This window comes from Triticum dicoccoides, chromosome 2A (genome assembly GCF_002162155.2).
Source record: "Triticum dicoccoides isolate Atlit2015 ecotype Zavitan chromosome 2A, WEW_v2.0, whole genome shotgun sequence".
NCBI classification, from domain to species: Eukaryota; Viridiplantae; Streptophyta; class Magnoliopsida; order Poales; family Poaceae; genus Triticum; species Triticum dicoccoides.
The window spans coordinates 749,060,215-749,077,976 of record NC_041382.1 but is presented as its reverse complement, the minus strand read 5'-3'; positions in this window follow the sequence as shown (position 1 = coordinate 749,077,976).

The following is a 17,762-nucleotide window of genomic DNA, read 5'->3' as shown; positions in this document are numbered from 1 at the left end:
TGCCAGTTTAATCTTGTCCAGCCTTGTTATGCCTTCTTGCTCTTCCTGATTCTTCATGTGTTGCAGTACATAGATTGCTTCCTAAATTTCCCATCTTGATTGGCAAGAAGATCTGGTGTCAGTAGGATCTTTAAAACGAATTACTATTTCTCCGCTAGTTTCCATGACCACATCTACATCAAAGCAGTGCCATAAGGTCAGTTTTGTTTGAAAAATTAGTTGTTTTGTGTTTTGTAAATTCTTATGCTGCCCAAGGTTCTCTGAAAAATTTAGGTATGTGGGGCTGGCTTTCCCTAGGAGTAGGTTATTTAGCCTAATTAAAACAAGACAAGTCAGCTGATCCGTGAAGTTCTGTTGGTTTAGTTCGTGTGTCTAGCATTTTTGTTTTTTCGTTTGGTTGGTCGTAGTTGCTGCCTTTTTCACCTCAATATGCCACAATCTGCCATGCAGTGAAAGGGCTCTTCTTCGTTTTGTACATTTCATGTTTTCTCCTCGGTTCTATCGCTACTCTTCGTTCCTTTAGTTCTTCCGTTTTTTTTTCATTTCATTCTTTTTCTCTTTTTCGTTTTCTCTGATTCTTCATGGTTTTCTTTGATTTTTTTTGTTTCCCTTTGCTTTTTCACCGGTTTTTTTGTTTCTTTCAAGGTTATTACTGTTTTTTCTTTGTTTTTCTTGTTTCTTTCTTAGTTTTCACTAGTTTTTTGCTTTTCTTTCTTTGTTTGCTTTTTTGGTTTCTTCTCTCGGCTTTCTTCGTTTTTCTTTGTCCTTTCTTGGGTTTCACCTTTTTTTATTCTTTTCATTGGTTTTCTTTGGTTTCCATTTTTAGTATTTTTATTATTTTTCTAAAAAATTATTGGGTTTCTTCGTTCTTTCTTTGTCGATTTTTTTAAGTACACCATATATATTTTTACGGTACACGGGAACATTTTTTTAGAGTACACCATATACAAATTTTTTTTAATACATCTTTTGGAGACTTTTTTAAATAAATGGATTACATTTTGTTTATTTCTTGACATCTACTTTTTTCATCAAAGTAGTGCATAATATCTTTTACATAACGAGCATCGAGGGTTTTAAGAGGTTCCCCATCTCCATGAGTAGCAAGTACAACTAATTTTTTTGGTGTTTCATGTTCCATATCCATAACTAAAGATAGAGAGCAACTTAGAACATAAAATAAAAACTACTTAGTGATAAAGTAAACAAGCACACACGAGAATGTTCACCCCACGCTATTGCTGCTCAGCAACGGCGCCTAAAAAGGTATTGATAACCCACAAATATAGGGGATCGTTTGTAGCCTTTTTCGATAAATAAGAGTGTCGAACCCGATGAGCAGATAAAGGTAGAACAAATATTCTCTCAAGTTCTATCAACCACCGATATAACTCTATGCACACTTGATGTTCGCTTTACCTAGAACAAGTATGAAACTAGAAGTACTTTGTAGGTGTGATAGGATAGTTTTGCAAGATAATAAAGAGCACGTAAATAAAATCTAGGGGCTGTTTAGATAAATACACAACTAAGTTAGTTTTAGTAGAGAGCTTTTGTCAATAAGAAAGTTATTTGTCCCTAGGCAATCGATAACAAGTACCGGTAATCATTCTTGTAATTTTATATGAGGGAGAGGCATGAGCTAACATACTTTCTCTACTTGGATCATATGAACTTATGATTGGACCCCTAGCAAGCATCCACAACTACTAAAGATCATTAAGGTTGTGAAACCCAACCATAGCATTAAGTATCAAGTCCTCTTTACTCCCATACGCTATAACCCACTTATCCGCGTTTAGGCTGCTGTCATCCCCCGCAACACTGACAATAAGTAAACCATGAACATATTGCAACACCCTACAGCGGGGGCCCCTCACGTTTGCGCGAGAACGGAGGGCACCGTAGGGCAGCACCATAAATAAAATATACAATCATACCAACCAAGATCACGATTAACCCATAGGACAAAACGGATCTACTCAAATATCATAGGATAACCATAGATCATTGGGAAATAATATATGGAGTTGAGCGCCATGTTTAAGTAGAGAATACAGCGGGGGGAAGAGGTGTTACACTGCTGCACAGAGGGGGAGAAAGTTGGTGTTGACGGTAGCAAGATTGTTGATGTAGATCGCCGTCCCAATCGTTGCCCCCGGCGGCGCTCCGGTGCCACCGGAATCGAGGGGGAGAGAGCCCCCTTCCTTCTTCTTCTTCCTTGGCCTCCTCCCAAGATGGGAGGAGAGTTCCCCCTCTGGTCCTTGGTCTCCATGGCATGGGAGGGGCGAGAGCCCCTCCGAGATTGGATCTCCCTCTATGTTCTCTTCTGTTTCGCGCTTCCCTGATCTGGCCGAAAACCGTTTCTTATATTCTGGGAGATCCATAACTCCGATTGCGCTGAGATTTTAACATGATTTTTTCGGATATAAGCTTCCTTGCGCCCAAAGTAGAGCTCCAACCGACGTACGTGGTGGGCACAACCCACCACCGCGCGCCAGGGGCCTCTGGCGCGCCCTGGTGCATTGTGGGCTGTGTGGGCCTCCGTTTGCAGTGATTCCAACTCCCAAAAATCACATATATTCCAAAATAATTCTCTATGAATTTTATTGCATTTGGACTTCGTTTGATATGGATACTTTGCGATACAAAAAACATGCAGAAAACAGGAACTAGCACTTGGCACTGGATCAATAGGTTAGTCCAATAAATCATATAAAAAGTTGCCAAAAGCATGTAAAACTTGTATAATATTGGCATGAAAAAATTAAAAAATTATAGATACGACAGAGACGTATCAGACGCCTCCATATCAACTTATTGTTGACCTTGATGTGAAGTTGGGGCTTCCACTTGAGTGGATGATGTACTCTCCTTAATCTCCACGGGACGAATCTTCGCAATAGATAAGTCTTGGATATCTTCCGAAGGTTCTTGATCTCCTACATCAATTGGAAATTGCTCTACTTGCGTGCCGTTAGTCTCATCAAACTTCACATCAACCGTTTCTTCAACTTTTCAAGTGAAGTTGTTGTAGAAACGGTAGCTGCGAGAGTTCGATCCGTAACCAAGTAGGAAACCTTCATGAGTTTTAGGAGCAAATTTGGAACAACGATGCCTATCAAGAATGTAACATTTTGAGCCAAATACTCGAAAGTATCTGACTTGGGGTTTGTTATCGATGAGTAGCTCATACGCCGTTGTCCAAGTAGCTTGTGAAGATAGAGTCGATTTGTAGCATGAAAAGATGTCTCAACTGCCTCTGCCCAAAAATGTTTTGGGGTCTTGTATTCATCAAGCATTGTCCTCGCCATCTTAATGAGAGTCCGGTTCTTCCTCTCAACAACTCCATTTTTTTGACGTGTGTACTAAAGGAAATATGCCCTAGAGGCAATAATAATGTTATTATTTATTTCCTTATATCATGATAAATGTTTATTATTCATGCTAAAATTGTATTAACCGGAAACTTGATACATGTGTGAATACATAGCCAAACAGAGTGTCCCTAGTATGCCTCTACTTGACTAGCTTGTTTATCAAAGATGATTATGTTTCCTGACCATAGACATGTGTTGTCATTTGATGAACGGGGTCACATCATTAAGAGAATGATGTGATGGACAAGACCCATCCGTTAGCTTAGCACTATGATCATATAGTTTGTTGCTATTGCTTTCTTCATGACTTATACATGTTCCTATGACTATGAGATTATGCAACTCCCGAATACTGGAGGAACACTTTGTGTGCTACCAAACGTCACAACGTAACTGGGTGATTATAAAGGTGCTCTACAGGTGTCTCCAATGGTGTTTGTTGAGTTGGCATAGATCGACATTAGAATTTGTCACTCCGATTGTCGGAGAGGTATCTCCGGGCCCTCTCGGTAATGCATATCACTTTAAGCCTTGCAAGCAATGTGACTAATGAGTTAGTTGCGGGATGATGCATTACGGAACGAGTAAAGAGACTTGCCGGTAACGAGATTGAACTAGGTATTGAGATACCGACGATCGAATCTCAGGTAAGTAACATACCGATGACAAAGGGAACAACGTATGTTGTTATGCGGTTTGATCGATAAAGATCTTCGTAGAATATGTAGGAACCAATATGAGCATCCAGGTTCCGCTGTTGGTTATTGACCGAAGATGAGTCTCGGTCATGTCTACATAGTTCTCGAACCCGTAGGGTCCGCACGCTTAACGTTCGGTGATGATCGGTATTATGAGTTTATGTGTTTTGATGTACTGAAGGGTGTTCGGAGTCCCGGATGAGATCAGGGACATGACGAGGAGTCTTGAAATGTTCGAGACGTAAAGATCAATATATTGGAAGGCTATATTCGTACATCGGAAAGGTTCTGAGTGGTTCGGGTATTTATCGAAGTACCGGGGAGTTACGGGAATTCGTCGGGGAGTATATGGGCCTTATTGGGATTTAGGGGAGAGAGAGGGGGGCTACATAGGGCAGGCCACGCGCCCCCAAGGCCTAGTCCGAATTGGACTAGGGGGAGGGGCGGCGCCCCCTCCTTCCTTCTCTTCTCTCTTCCCCTTCCTTATCTCCAACTCCTACCACTTGGAAAGGGGGGGAATCCTACTCCCGGTGGGAGTAGGACTCCCCAGGGCGCGCCATAGTAGAGGGACGGCCCTCTCCCTCCTCCACTCCTTTATATACGGGGAGGGGGCAGCCCATAGACACACAAGTTGATCATTGATCTTTTAGCCGTGTGCGGTGCCCCCCTCCACCATAATCCACCTCGGTCATATCGTAGCGGTGCTTAGGCGAAGCCCTGCATCGGTAACTTCATCATCACCGTCATCACACCGTCGTGCTGACGGAACTCTCCCTCGAAGCTCTACTGGATCATGAGTTCGCAGGACGTCACCAAGCTGAACGTGTACAGATCGCGAAGGTGCCTGAAGGAAATATGCCCTAGAGGCAATAATAATGTTATTATTTTATTTCCTTATATCATGATAAATGTTTATTATTCATGCTAGAATTGTATTATCCGGAAACATAATACTTGTGTGAATACATAGACAAACCAAACGTCACTAGTATGCCTCTACTTGACTAGCTCATTAATCAAAGATGGTTATGTTTCCTAACCATAGACATGTGTTGTCATTTGATTAACGGGATCACATTATTAGGAGAATGATGTGATTGACATGACCTATTCCATTAGCTTAGCACCCGATCTTTTAGTATGTTGATATTGCTTTCTTCATGACTTATACATGTTCCTACTACTATGAGATTATGCAACTCCCGTTTGCCGGAGGAAAACTTTGTGTGCTACCAAACGTCACAACGTAACTGGGTGATTATAAAGGAGCTCTATAGGTGTCTCCAAAGGTACATGTTGGGTTGGCGTATTTCGAGATTAGGATTTGTCACTCCGATTGTCGGAGAGGTATCTCTGGGCCCTCTCGGTAATGCACATCACATAAGCCTTGCAAGCATTGCAACTAATGAGTTAGTTGCGAGATGATGTATTACGAAACGAGTAAAGAGACTTGCCGGTAACGAGATTGAACTAGGTATTGAGATACCGACGATCGAATCTCGGGCAAGTAAAATACCGATGACAAAGGGAACAACGTATGTTGTTATGCGGTCTAACCGATAAAGATCTTCGAAGAATATGTAGGAGCCAATATGAGCATCCAGGTTCCGCTATTGGTTATTGACCGGAAACGTGTCTCGGTCATGTCTACATTGTTCTCGAACCCGTAGGGTCCGCACGCTTAACGGTCGGTGATGATCGGTATTATGAGTTTATGTGTTTTGATGTACTGAAGGGTGTTCGGAGTCCCGGATGAGATCAGGGACATGACGAGGAGTCTTGAAATGTTCGAGACGTAAAGATCGATATATTGGAAGGCTATATTCGGACATCGGAAAGGTTCTGAGTGGTTCGGGTATTTATCGGAGTACCGGGGAGTTACGGGAATTCGTCGGGGAGTATATGGGCCTTACTGGGATTTAGGGGAGAGAGAGGGGGGCTACATAGGGCAGGCCACGCGCCCCCAAGGCCTAGTCCGAATTGGACTAGGGGGAGGGGCGGTGCCCCCTCCTTCCTTCTCTTCTCTCTTCCCCTTCCTTATCTCCAACTCCTACCACTTGGAAAGGGGGGGAATCCTACTCCTGGTGGGAGTAGGACTCCCCAGGGCGCGTCATAGTAGAGGGCCGGCCCTCTCCCTCCTCCACTCCTTTATATACGGGGAGGGGGCAGCCCATAGACACACAAGTTGATCATTGATCTTTTAGCCGTGTGCGGTGCCCCCCTCCACCATAATCCACCTCGGTCATATCGTAGCGGTGCTTAGGCGAAGCCCTGCGTCGGTAACTTCATCATCACCGTCATCACACCGTCGTGCTGACGGAACTCTCCCTCGAAGCTCTACTGGATCATGAGTTCGCAGGACGTCACCAAGCTGAACGTGTACAGATCGCGAAGGTGCCTGAAGGAAATATGCCCTAGAGGCAATAATAATGTTATTATTTTATTTCCTTATATCATGATAAATGTTTATTATTCATGCTAGAATTGTATTATCCGGAAACATAATACTTGTGTGAATACATAGACAAACCAAACGTCACTAGTATGCCTCTACTTGACTAGCTCATTAATCAAAGATGGTTATGTTTCCTAACCATAGACATGTGTTGTCATTTGATTAACGGGATCACATTATTAGGAGAATGATGTGATTGACATGACCTATTCCATTAGGTTAGCACCCGATCTTTTAGTATGTTGATATTGCTTTCTTCATGACTTATACATGTTCCTACTACTATGAGATTATGCAACTCCCGTTTGCCGGAGGAACACTTTGTGTGCTACCAAACGTCACAACGTAACTGGGTGATTATAAAGGAGCTCTATAGGTGTCTCCAAAGGTACATGTTGGGTTGGCGTATTTCGAGATTAGGATTTGTCACTCCGATTGTCGGAGAGGTATCTCTGGGCCCTCTCGGTAATGCACATCACATAAGCCTTGCAAGCATTGCAACTAATGAGTTAGTTGCGAGATGATGTATTCCGAAACGAGTAAAGAGACTTGCCGGTAACGAGATTGAACTAGGTATTGAGATACCGACGATCGAATCTCGGGCAAGTAAAATACCGATGACAAAGGGAACAACGTATGTTGTTATGCGGTCTAACCGATAAAGATCTTCGTAGAATATGTAGGAGCCAATATGAGCATCCAGGTTCCGCTATTGGTTATTGACCGGAAACGTGTCTCGGTCATGTCTACATTGTTCTCGAACCCGTAGGGTCCGCACGCTTAAGGTTTCGATGACAGTTATATTATGAGTTTATGAGTTTTGATGTACCGAAGTTAGTTCGGAGTCCCGGATGTGATCACGGACATAACGAGGAGTCTCGAAATGGTCGAGACATAAAGATTGATATATTAGACGACTATATTCGGACACCGGAAGTGTTCCGGGTGATTTCGGAGAAAACCGGAGAGCCCGAGGGTTACCGGAACCCTACCAAGAGAAGTAATGGGCCATATGGGCCTTAGTGGAGAGAGAGAGGGGCAGCCAGGGTGGGCCGCGCGCCTCCTCCCCCCTGGTCTGAATTGGACTAGGAGAAGGGGGGCGGCGCCCCCCTTTCCTTCTCCCTCCCCACTTCCTTCCCCCTCCTACTCCTACTAGGAGGAGGACTCCTCCTGGCGCGCCAATAGGGGCCGGCCGGCCTCCTCCCTTGCTCCTTTATATACGGGGGCAGGGGGCACCCCTAGACACACAAGTTGATCCACGTGATCATATTCTTAGCCGTGTGCGGTGCCCCCTTCCACCATAATCCTCGATAATATTGTAGCGGTGCTTAGGCGAAGCCCTGCGACGGTAATACATCAGGATCGTCACCACGCCGTCGTGCTGACGGAACTCTTCCCTGACACTTTGCTGGATCGGAGTCCGGGGATCGTCATCGAGCTGAACGTGTGCTAAAACTCGGAGGTGCCGTAGTTTCGGTGCTTGATCGGTCGGGCCGTGAAGACGTAGGACTACATCAACCGCGTTGTGCTAACACTTCCGCTGTCGGTCTACAAGGGTACGTAGATCACACTCTCCCCTCTCGTTGCTATGCATCACCATGATCTTGCGTGTGCGTAGGAATTTTTTTAAAATTACTACGTTCCCCAACAGTGGTATCTGAGCCTAGGTTTTATGTGTTGATGTTATATGCACGAGTAGAACACAAGTGAGTTGTGGGCGATATAAGTCATATTGCTTACCAGCATGTCATACTTTGGTTCGGCGGTATTGTTGGACGAAGCGGCCCGGACCGACATTACGCGTATGCTTACGCGAGACCGGTTCTCCCGACGTGCTTTGCACAAAGGTGGCTAGCGGGTGACAGTTTCTCCAACTTTAGTTGAATCGAGTGTGGCTACGCCCGGTCCTTGCGAAGGTTAAAACAACACCAACTTGACAAACTATCATTGTGGTTTTGATGCGTAGGTAAGATTGGTTCTTGCTTAAGCCCGTAGCAGCCACGTAAAACTTGAAACAACAAAGTAGAGGATGTCTAACTTGTTTTTGCAGGGCATGTTGTGATGTGATATGGTCAAGACATGATGCTAAATTTTATTGTATGAGATGATCATGTTTTGTAACCAAGTTATCGGCAACTGGCAGGAGCCATATGGTTGTCGCTTTATTGTATGTAATGCAATTGCGTTGTAATGCTTTACTTTATCACTAAGCGGTAGCGATAGTCATGGAAGCATAAGATTGGCGAGACGACAACGATGCTACGATGGTGATCAAGGTGTCGCGCCGGTGACGATGGTGATCATGACGGTGCTTCAAAGATGGAGATCACAAGCACAAGATGATGATGGCCATATCATATCACTTATATTGATTGCATGTGATGTTTATCTTTTATGCATCTTATCTTGCTTTGATTGATGGTAGCATTTCAAGATGATCTCTCACTAATTATCAAGAAGTGTTCTCCCTGAGTATGCACCATTGCGAAAGTTCTTTGTGCTGAGACACCACGTGATGATCGGGTGTGATAGGCTCTACGTTCAAATACAACGGGTGCAAAACAATTGCACACGCATAATACTCAGGTTATACTTGACGAGCCAAGCATATACAGATATGGCCTCGGAACACAGAGACCGAAAGGTCGAGCGTGAATCATATAGTAGATATGATCAACATAGCGATGTTCACCAATGAAACTACTCCATCTCACGTGATGATCGGACATGGTTTAGTTGATTTGGATCACGTAATCACTTAGAGGATTAGAGAGATGTCTATCTAAGTGGGAGTTATTTAGTAATATGATTAATTGAACCTAAATTTATCATGAACTTAGTACCTGATAGTATCTTGCTTGTTTATGTTTGATTGTAGATAGATGGCCCGTGCTGTTGTTTCGTTGAATTTTAATGCGTTTCTTGAGAAAACAAAGTTGAAAGATGATGGTAGCAATTACACGGACTGGGTCCGTAACTTGAGGATTATCCTCATTGCTGCATAGAAGAATTACGTCCTGGAAGCACCGCTGGGTGCCAGGCCTGCTGCTGGAGCAACACCAGATGTTATGAACGTCTGGCAGAGCAAAGCTGATGACTACTCGATAGTTCACTGTGCCATGCTTTACGGCTTAGAATCGGGACTTCAACGACATTTTGAACGTCATGGAGCATATGAGATGTTCCAGGAGTTGAAGTTAATATTTCAAGCAAATGCCCGGATTGAGAGATATGAAGTCTCCAATAAGTTCTATAGCTGCAAGATGGAGGAGAACAGTTCTGTCAGTGAGCATATACTCAAAATGTCTGGGTATAATAATCACTTGATTCAATTGGGAGTTAATCTTCCAGATGATTGCGTCATTGACAGAATTCTCCAATCACTGCCACCAAGCTACAAGAGCTTCGTGATGAACTATAATATGCAAGGGATGAATAAGACTATTCCCGAGCTCTTCGCAATGCTGAAAGCTGCGGAGGTAGAAATCAAGAAGGAGCATCAAGTGTTGATGGTCAATAAGACCACTAGTTTCAAGAAAAAGGGCAAAGGAAAGAAGAAGGGGAACTTCAAAAAGAACAGCAAGCAAGTTGCTACTCAAGAGAAGAAACCCAAACCTGGACCTAAGCCTGAAACTGAGTGCTTCTACTGCAAGCAGACTGGTCACTGGAAGCGGAACTGCCCCAAGTATTTGGCGGATAAGAAGGATGGCAAGGTGAACAAAGGTATATGTGATACATGTTATTGATGTGTACCTTACTAATGCTCGCAGTAGCACCTGGGTATTTGATACTGGTTCTGTTGCTAACATTTGCAACTCGAAACAGGGACTAGGGATTAAGCGAAGATTGGCTAAGGACGAGGTAACGATGCGCGTGGGAAATGGTTCCAAAGTCGATGTGATCGCGGTCGGCACGCTACCTCTACATCTACCTTCGGGATTAGTATTAGACCTAAATAATTGTTATTTGGTGCCAGCGTTAAGCATGAACATTATATCTGGATCTTGTTTGATGCGAGGCGGTTATTCATTTAAATCAGAGAATAATGGTTGTTCTATTTATATGAGTAATATCTTTTATGGTCATGCACCCTTAAAGAATTGTCTATTCTTGTTAAATATCGATAGTAGTGACACACATATTCATAATGTTGAAGCCAAAAGATGCAGAGTTGATAATGATAGTGCAACTTATTTGTGGCACTGCCGTTTGGGTCATATCGGTGTAAAGCGCATGAAGAAACTCCATACTGATGGGCTTTTGGAACCACTTGATTATGAATCACTTGGTACTTGCGAACCGTGCCTTATGGGTAAGATGACAAAAACACCGTTCTCCGGTACTATGGAGAGAGCAACAGATTTGTTGGAAATCATACATATAGATGTATGTGGTCCAATGAATGTTGAGGCTCGTGGCAGATATCATTATTTTCTCACCTTCATAGATGACTTAAGCAGATATGGGTATATCTACTTAATGAAACATAAGTCTGAAACATTTGAAAAGTTCAAAGAATTTCAGAGTGAAGTTGAAAATCATCATAACAAGAAAATAAAATTCCTGCGATCTGATCGTGGAGGAGAATATTTGAGTTACGAGTTTGGTGTACATTTGAAACAATGCAGAATAGTTTTGCAACTCATGCCACCCAGAACACCACAGCGTAATGGTGTGTCTGAACGTCATAATCGTACTTTACTAGATATGGTGTGATCTGTGATGTCTCTTACTGATTTACCGCTATCGTTTTGGGGTTATGCTCTAGAGACGGCCGCATTCACGTTAAATAGGGCACCATCAAAATCCGTTGAGACGACGCCTTATGAACTATGGTTTGGCAAGAAACCAAAGTTGTCATTTCTGAAAGTTTGGGGTTGCGATGCTTATGTGAAAAAGCTTCAACCTGATAAGCTCGAACCCAAATCGGAGAAATGTGTCTTCATAGGATATCCAAAGGAAACTATTGGATACACCTTCTATCACAGATCCGAAGGCAAAACTTTTGTTGCTAAATTCGGAAACTTTCTAGAGAAGGAGTTTCTCTCGAAAGAAGTGAGTGGGAGGGAAGTAGAACTTGATGAGGTAACTGTACCTGCTCCCTTATTGGAAAGTAGTACATCACGGAAACCAGTTTCTGTGACACCTACACCAATTAGTGAGGAAGCTAATGATGATGATCATGAAGCTTCAGAACAAGATACTACTGAACATCGTAGATCAACCAGAGTAAGATCCGCACCAGAGTGGTGCGGTAATCCTGTTCTGGAAGTCATGCTACTAGATCATGATGAACCTACGAACTATGGAGAAGCGATGGTGAGCCCAGATTCCGCAAAATGGCTTGAAGCCATGAAATCTGAGATGGGATCCATGTATGAGAACAAAGTATGGACTTTGGTTGACTTGCCCAATGATCGGCAAGCAATTGAGAATAAATAGATCTTTAAGAAGAAGACGGACGCTGACGGTAATGTTACTGTCTACAAAGCTCGACTTGTCGCAAAAGGTTTTCGACAAGTTCAAGGGATTGACTATGATGAGACTTTCTCACCCGTAGCGATGCTTAAGTCTGTCCGAATCATGTTAGCAATTGCCGCATTTTATGATTATGAAATTTGGCAGATGGATGTCAAAACTGCATTCCTGAATGGATTTCTGCAAGAAGAGTTGTATATGATGCAACCGGAAGGTTTTGTCGATCCAAAGGGAGCTAACAAAGTGTGCAAGCTCCAGGGATCCATTTATGGACTGGTGCAAGCCTCTCGGAGTTGGAATAAACACTTTGATAGTGTGATCAAAGCATTTGGTTTTGTACAGACTTTTGGAGAAGCCTGTATTTACAAGTGAGTGGGAGCTCTATAGCATTTCTGATATTATATGTAGATGACATATTACTAATCGGAAATGATATAGAATTTCTAGATAGCATAAAGGGATACTTGAATAAGAGTTTTTCAATGAAAGACCTCGGTGAAGCTGCTTACATATTGGGCATTAAGATTTATAGAGACAGATCAAGACACTTAATTGGACTTTCACAAAGCACATACCTTGACAAAGTTTTGAAAAAAGTTCAAAATGGATCAAGCAAAGAAAGGATTCTTGCCTGTGTTACAAGGTGTGAAATTGAGTAAGACTCAATGCCTGACCAATGCAGAAGATAGAGAGAAAATGAAAGATGTTCCCTATGCTTCAGCCATAGGCTCTATCATGTATGCAATGCTGTGTACCAGACCTGATGTGTGTCTTGCTATAAGTCTAGCAGGCAGGTACCAAAGTAACCCAGGAGTGGATCACTGGACAGCGGTCAAGAACATCCTGATACTTGAAAAGGACTAAGGATATGTTTCTCATATATGGAGGTGACAAAGAACTCATCGTAAATGGTTACGTTGATGCAAGCTTTGACACTGATCCGGACGATTCTAAATCGCAAACCGGATATGTGTTTACATTAAACGGTGGAGCTGTCAGTTGGTGCACTTCTAAACAAAGCGTTGTGGCGGGATCTACATGTGAAGCGGAGTACATAGCTGCTTCGGAAGCAGCAAACGGAGGAGTCTGGATGAAGGAGTTCATATCCGATCTAGGTGTCATACCTAATGCATCGGGTCCAATGAAAATCTTTTGTGACAATACTGGTGCAATTGCCTTGGCAAAGGAATCCAGATTTCACAAGAGAACCAAGCACATCAAGAGACGCTTCAATTCCATCCGGGATCTAGTCCAGGTGGGAGACATAGAGATTTGCAAGATACATACGGATCTGAATGTAGCAGACCCATTGACTAAGCCTCTTCCACGAGCAAAACATGATCAGCACCAAAGCTCCATGGGTGTTAGAATCATTACTGTGTAATCTAGATTATTGACTCTAGTGCAAGTGGGAGACTGAAGGAAATATGCCCTAAAGGCAATAATAATGTTATTATTTTATTTCCTTATATCATGATAAATGTTTATTATTCATGCTAGAATTGTATTATCCGGAAACATAATACTTGTGTGAATACATAGACAAACCAAACGTCACTAGTATGCCTCTACTTGACTAGCTCATTAATCAAAGATGGTTATGTTTCCTAACCATAGACATGTGTTGTCATTTGATTAACGAGATCACATTATTAGGAGAATGATGTGATTGACATGACCCATTCCATTAGCTTAGCACCCGATCGTTTAGTATGTTGCTATTGCTTTCTTCATGACTTATACATGTTCCTATGACTATGAGATTATGCAACTCCCGTTTGCCGGAGGAACACTTTGTGTGCTACCAAACGTCACAACGTAACTGGGTGATTATAAAGGAGCTCTACAGGTGTCTCCAAAGGTACATGTTGGGTTGGCGTATTTCAAGATTAGGATTTGTCACTCCGATTGTCTGAGAGGTATTTCTGGGCCCTCTCGGTAATGCACATCACATAAGCCTTGCAAGCATTGCAACTAATGAGTTAGTTGAGAGATGGTGTATTACGAAACGAGTAAAGAGACTTGCCGGTAACGAGATTGAACTAGGTATTGAGATACCGACGATCGAATCTCGGGCAAGTAAAATACCGATGACAAAGGGAACAACGTATGTTGTTATGCGGTCTGACCGATAAAGATCTTCATAGAATACGTAGGAGCCATTATGAGCATCCAGGTTCCGCTATTGGTTATTGACCGGAAACGTGTCTCGGTCATGTCTACATTGTTCTCGAACCCGTAGGATCCGCATGCTTAAGGTTTCGATGACAGTTATATTATGAGTTTATGAGTTTTGATGTACCGAAGTTAGTTCGGAGTCCCGGATGTGATCACGGACATAACGAGGAGTCTCGAAATGGTCGAGACATAAAGATTGATATATTGGACGGCTATATTCAGACACCAGAAGTGTTCCGGGTGATTTCGGAGAAAACCGGAGAGCCGGAGGGTTACCGGAACCCTACCAAGAGAAGTAATGGGCCATATGGGCCTTAGTGGAGAGAGAGAGGGGCAGCCAGGGTGGGACGCGTGCCTCCTCCCCCCTGGTCCGAATTGGACTAGGAGAAGGGGGGCGGCGCCCCCCTTTCCTTCTCCCTCCCCACTTCCTTCCCCCTCCTACTCCTACTAGGAGGAGGACTCCTCCTGGCGCGCCAATAGGGGCCGGCCGGCCTCCTCCCCTTGCTCCTTTATATACGGGGGCAGGGGGCACCCCTAGACACACAAGTTGATCCACGTGATCATATTCTTAGCCGTGTGCGGTGCCCCCTTCCACCATAATCCTCGATAATATTGTAGCGGTGCTTAGGCGAAGCCCTGCGACGGTAATACATCAAGATCATCACCACGCCGTCGTGCTGACGGAACTCTTCCCCGACACTTTGGTAGATCAGAGTCCGGGATCGTCAACGAGCTGAACGTGTGCTAAAACTTGGAGGTATCGTAGTTTCGGTGCTTGATCGGTCGGGCCGTGAAGACGTACGACTACATCAACCGCGTTGTGCTAACGCTTCCGCTGTTGGTCTACAAGGGTATGTAGATCACACTCTTCCCTCTCGTTGCTATGCATCACCATGATCTTGCGTGTGCGTAGGAAATTTTTTGAAATTACTACGTTCCCCAACAGTGCCGTACGTTCGGTACTAGGATCGGTCGGGCCATGAAGACATACGACTACATCAACCGCGTTGTCATAACGCTTCCACTTACGGTCTACGAGGGTACATGGATGACACTCTCCCCTCTCGTCATCAAGAAAGGTGTCCACATTAGCGTTCTTGAACTCTGTTCCATTATCGCTCCGAACTTTGTTGATCTTTAATTCAAATTGATTTTGATCCTTTCTTACAAATTTTTTGAAGATCTTTTGTACCTGCGATTTGTCATCGAGAAAGAACACCCACGTAAATCTGAAAAAAAAATCATCAACAATGACTAAACCGAAAGAGTTACCACCAAGACTCTTGTAGGAGTTGGGAGCAAAAAGATCCATGTGAAGTAGCTCGATTGTCCTTCGGGTAGTCATAATGTTCTTTATGGGATGGCTTCCTCCAACTTGTTTTCTGCCTGACAAGCACTACAAAGTCGATCATTATCAAATATAACATCTTTTACACCAAGGATATGATCGCCTTTAACAAGTTTATCAAGATTACGCATGCCAACATGTCCAAGTCTTCTATGCCATAACCAACCTTTAGAATATTTAGCAATAAAGCACATACGAGGTTGAGCTCTCTTAGTGAAATCAACAATGTAAAGGTCACCTCTACGAATGCTGGTAAAGACCTATTTATGATTATCTTGTCAAAATACTTGGCAATCTACTTTAGTAAATAGGACATTAAATCCGAAATCGGCTAGTCTAGATACGGAAAGAAGATTGTAGGCAAGTGATTCAACAAGCATAACATTTTGAATGGAGCTATCATTGGATATGGCCACCTTACCAAGGCCAAGTACCTTACCCTTGGAGTTGTCTCCAAAAGTCACATACTTGCATGGTCCATCGTTTCTCGTGAGCTCATGGAACATCTCCCTATCTCCGGTCATGTGATCGGTACATCCACTGTCCATCACCCATTCTTTTCCTCCGGCCATGCAACCTCGAAGATTTGCCATAAGACTAAGGTTCCTCATGGTCTTCTCAAATTCATCATCAGATCCTCATCATAATATCCATGCTCAACATCATCATCAATGTGATTGTCATCACCTAAGGCAATGAGTTCGTTAGATTTATCATAATGACAATGTTCATGCTTGTGAATTCTAATGACTTCGGTGATGATGTTACTAATAGTTAATTCATTCCCTTTGGCATGCATAAGATCACGAAGTTCAAACAAGCAAGCATCAAAGTTGGGAGCTTTCCAATCCATCTTGTGAAAAGCAATAGTCTTGTGAAGAATCTCATCAAGATTCTTTGAGGAGTAGTTTGGATATCTCCTTTCTAGATCATGCCATAGAGTATAAGCATAAGTAAAGTTTTGCATGCCATCAAGCACAACTCTAGGTAATCCTCTAATGATAAGATTAACAGCTCTAAGATTACGAATCATGCCAATTTCCTCTTCATGAGTTGGATGCAAGGGATCAATAGGAGGTACATAGGGACTATGAATGTATTTGCTCAAATTTAATTCATCAAAGATGTCAAGCATTTCATCTTTCCAAAAGTTGTAATACTCCCCAATGAGAATAGGCACTCTACGTCTAAGACTCCCCAAAGTAGACACATCCATCTCCCTCCAAAGGTGTTTAAACCAAGGTAAAGGATACCAATTGAAGAATCGAGGAGATGGGTCTAGAGGGGGGTGATTAGACCCTCAACCACACAAAGTTGACAGATTTTAAATTTCTTTATTGAGGTGGAGTTTTAACACAAGTTAAAGCATCAATGGTACATTGCAAACAAGCATGTAAAGAGTTTATGTGCAACGGAAATATAAAGCATGCAAGTTGCAAGAATGTAAAGGGAAGGGTTTGGAGAAGGCAAACGCAATTGGAGACACGATGATTTTTGGCGTGGTTCCGATAGGTGGTACTATCGTACTGTAACGCCCCGGTTATAACTTTCCCAATTTGTACTCCAACTCTTGCCGTTTTCGGCGTTAAGTTATATTTATTTCTCGGGTTCGGGTCTTTGTCTCCGTGTGTTGTTTTCGTTGTCATGCATCTCATATCATGTCATCATGTGCATTGCATTTGCATACGTGTTCATATCATGCATTCGAGCATTTTCCCCATTGTCCGTTTTGCATTCCGGCGCTTCCTTCTCCTCCGGTGGTCATTTCTAGCTTTCTTTCGTGTGTGGGGATTAAACATTTCCGGATTGGACCGAGCCTTGCCAAGCAGCCTTGGTTTACTACCGGTAGACCGCCTGTCAAGTTTCGTATCATTTGGACTTCGTTTGATACTCCAACGGTTAACCGAGGGACCGAAAAGGCCTCGTGTGTGTTGCAGCCCAACACCCCTCCAATTTGGCCCAAAACCCACCAAACTCTGCTCCATCACCTAGAGCGTTCGATCACGATCGCGTGGCCGAAAACCGCACCTCATTTGGACTCTCCTAGCTCCACTTATACCTATAAATACACCCCCTCCGTTTTCGGATCTCCTCCCCCACGAAACCCTAAAAAAACCTCTCCGCCGCCGCCGGACAACGTTCGCGCGAGCCGGACGTGTCCGTCCGCCGCCGCCTCAGCCACTCTCCTCCCGCCACATGGCCTCCCCGCCGGCGCCTCCCCGCGC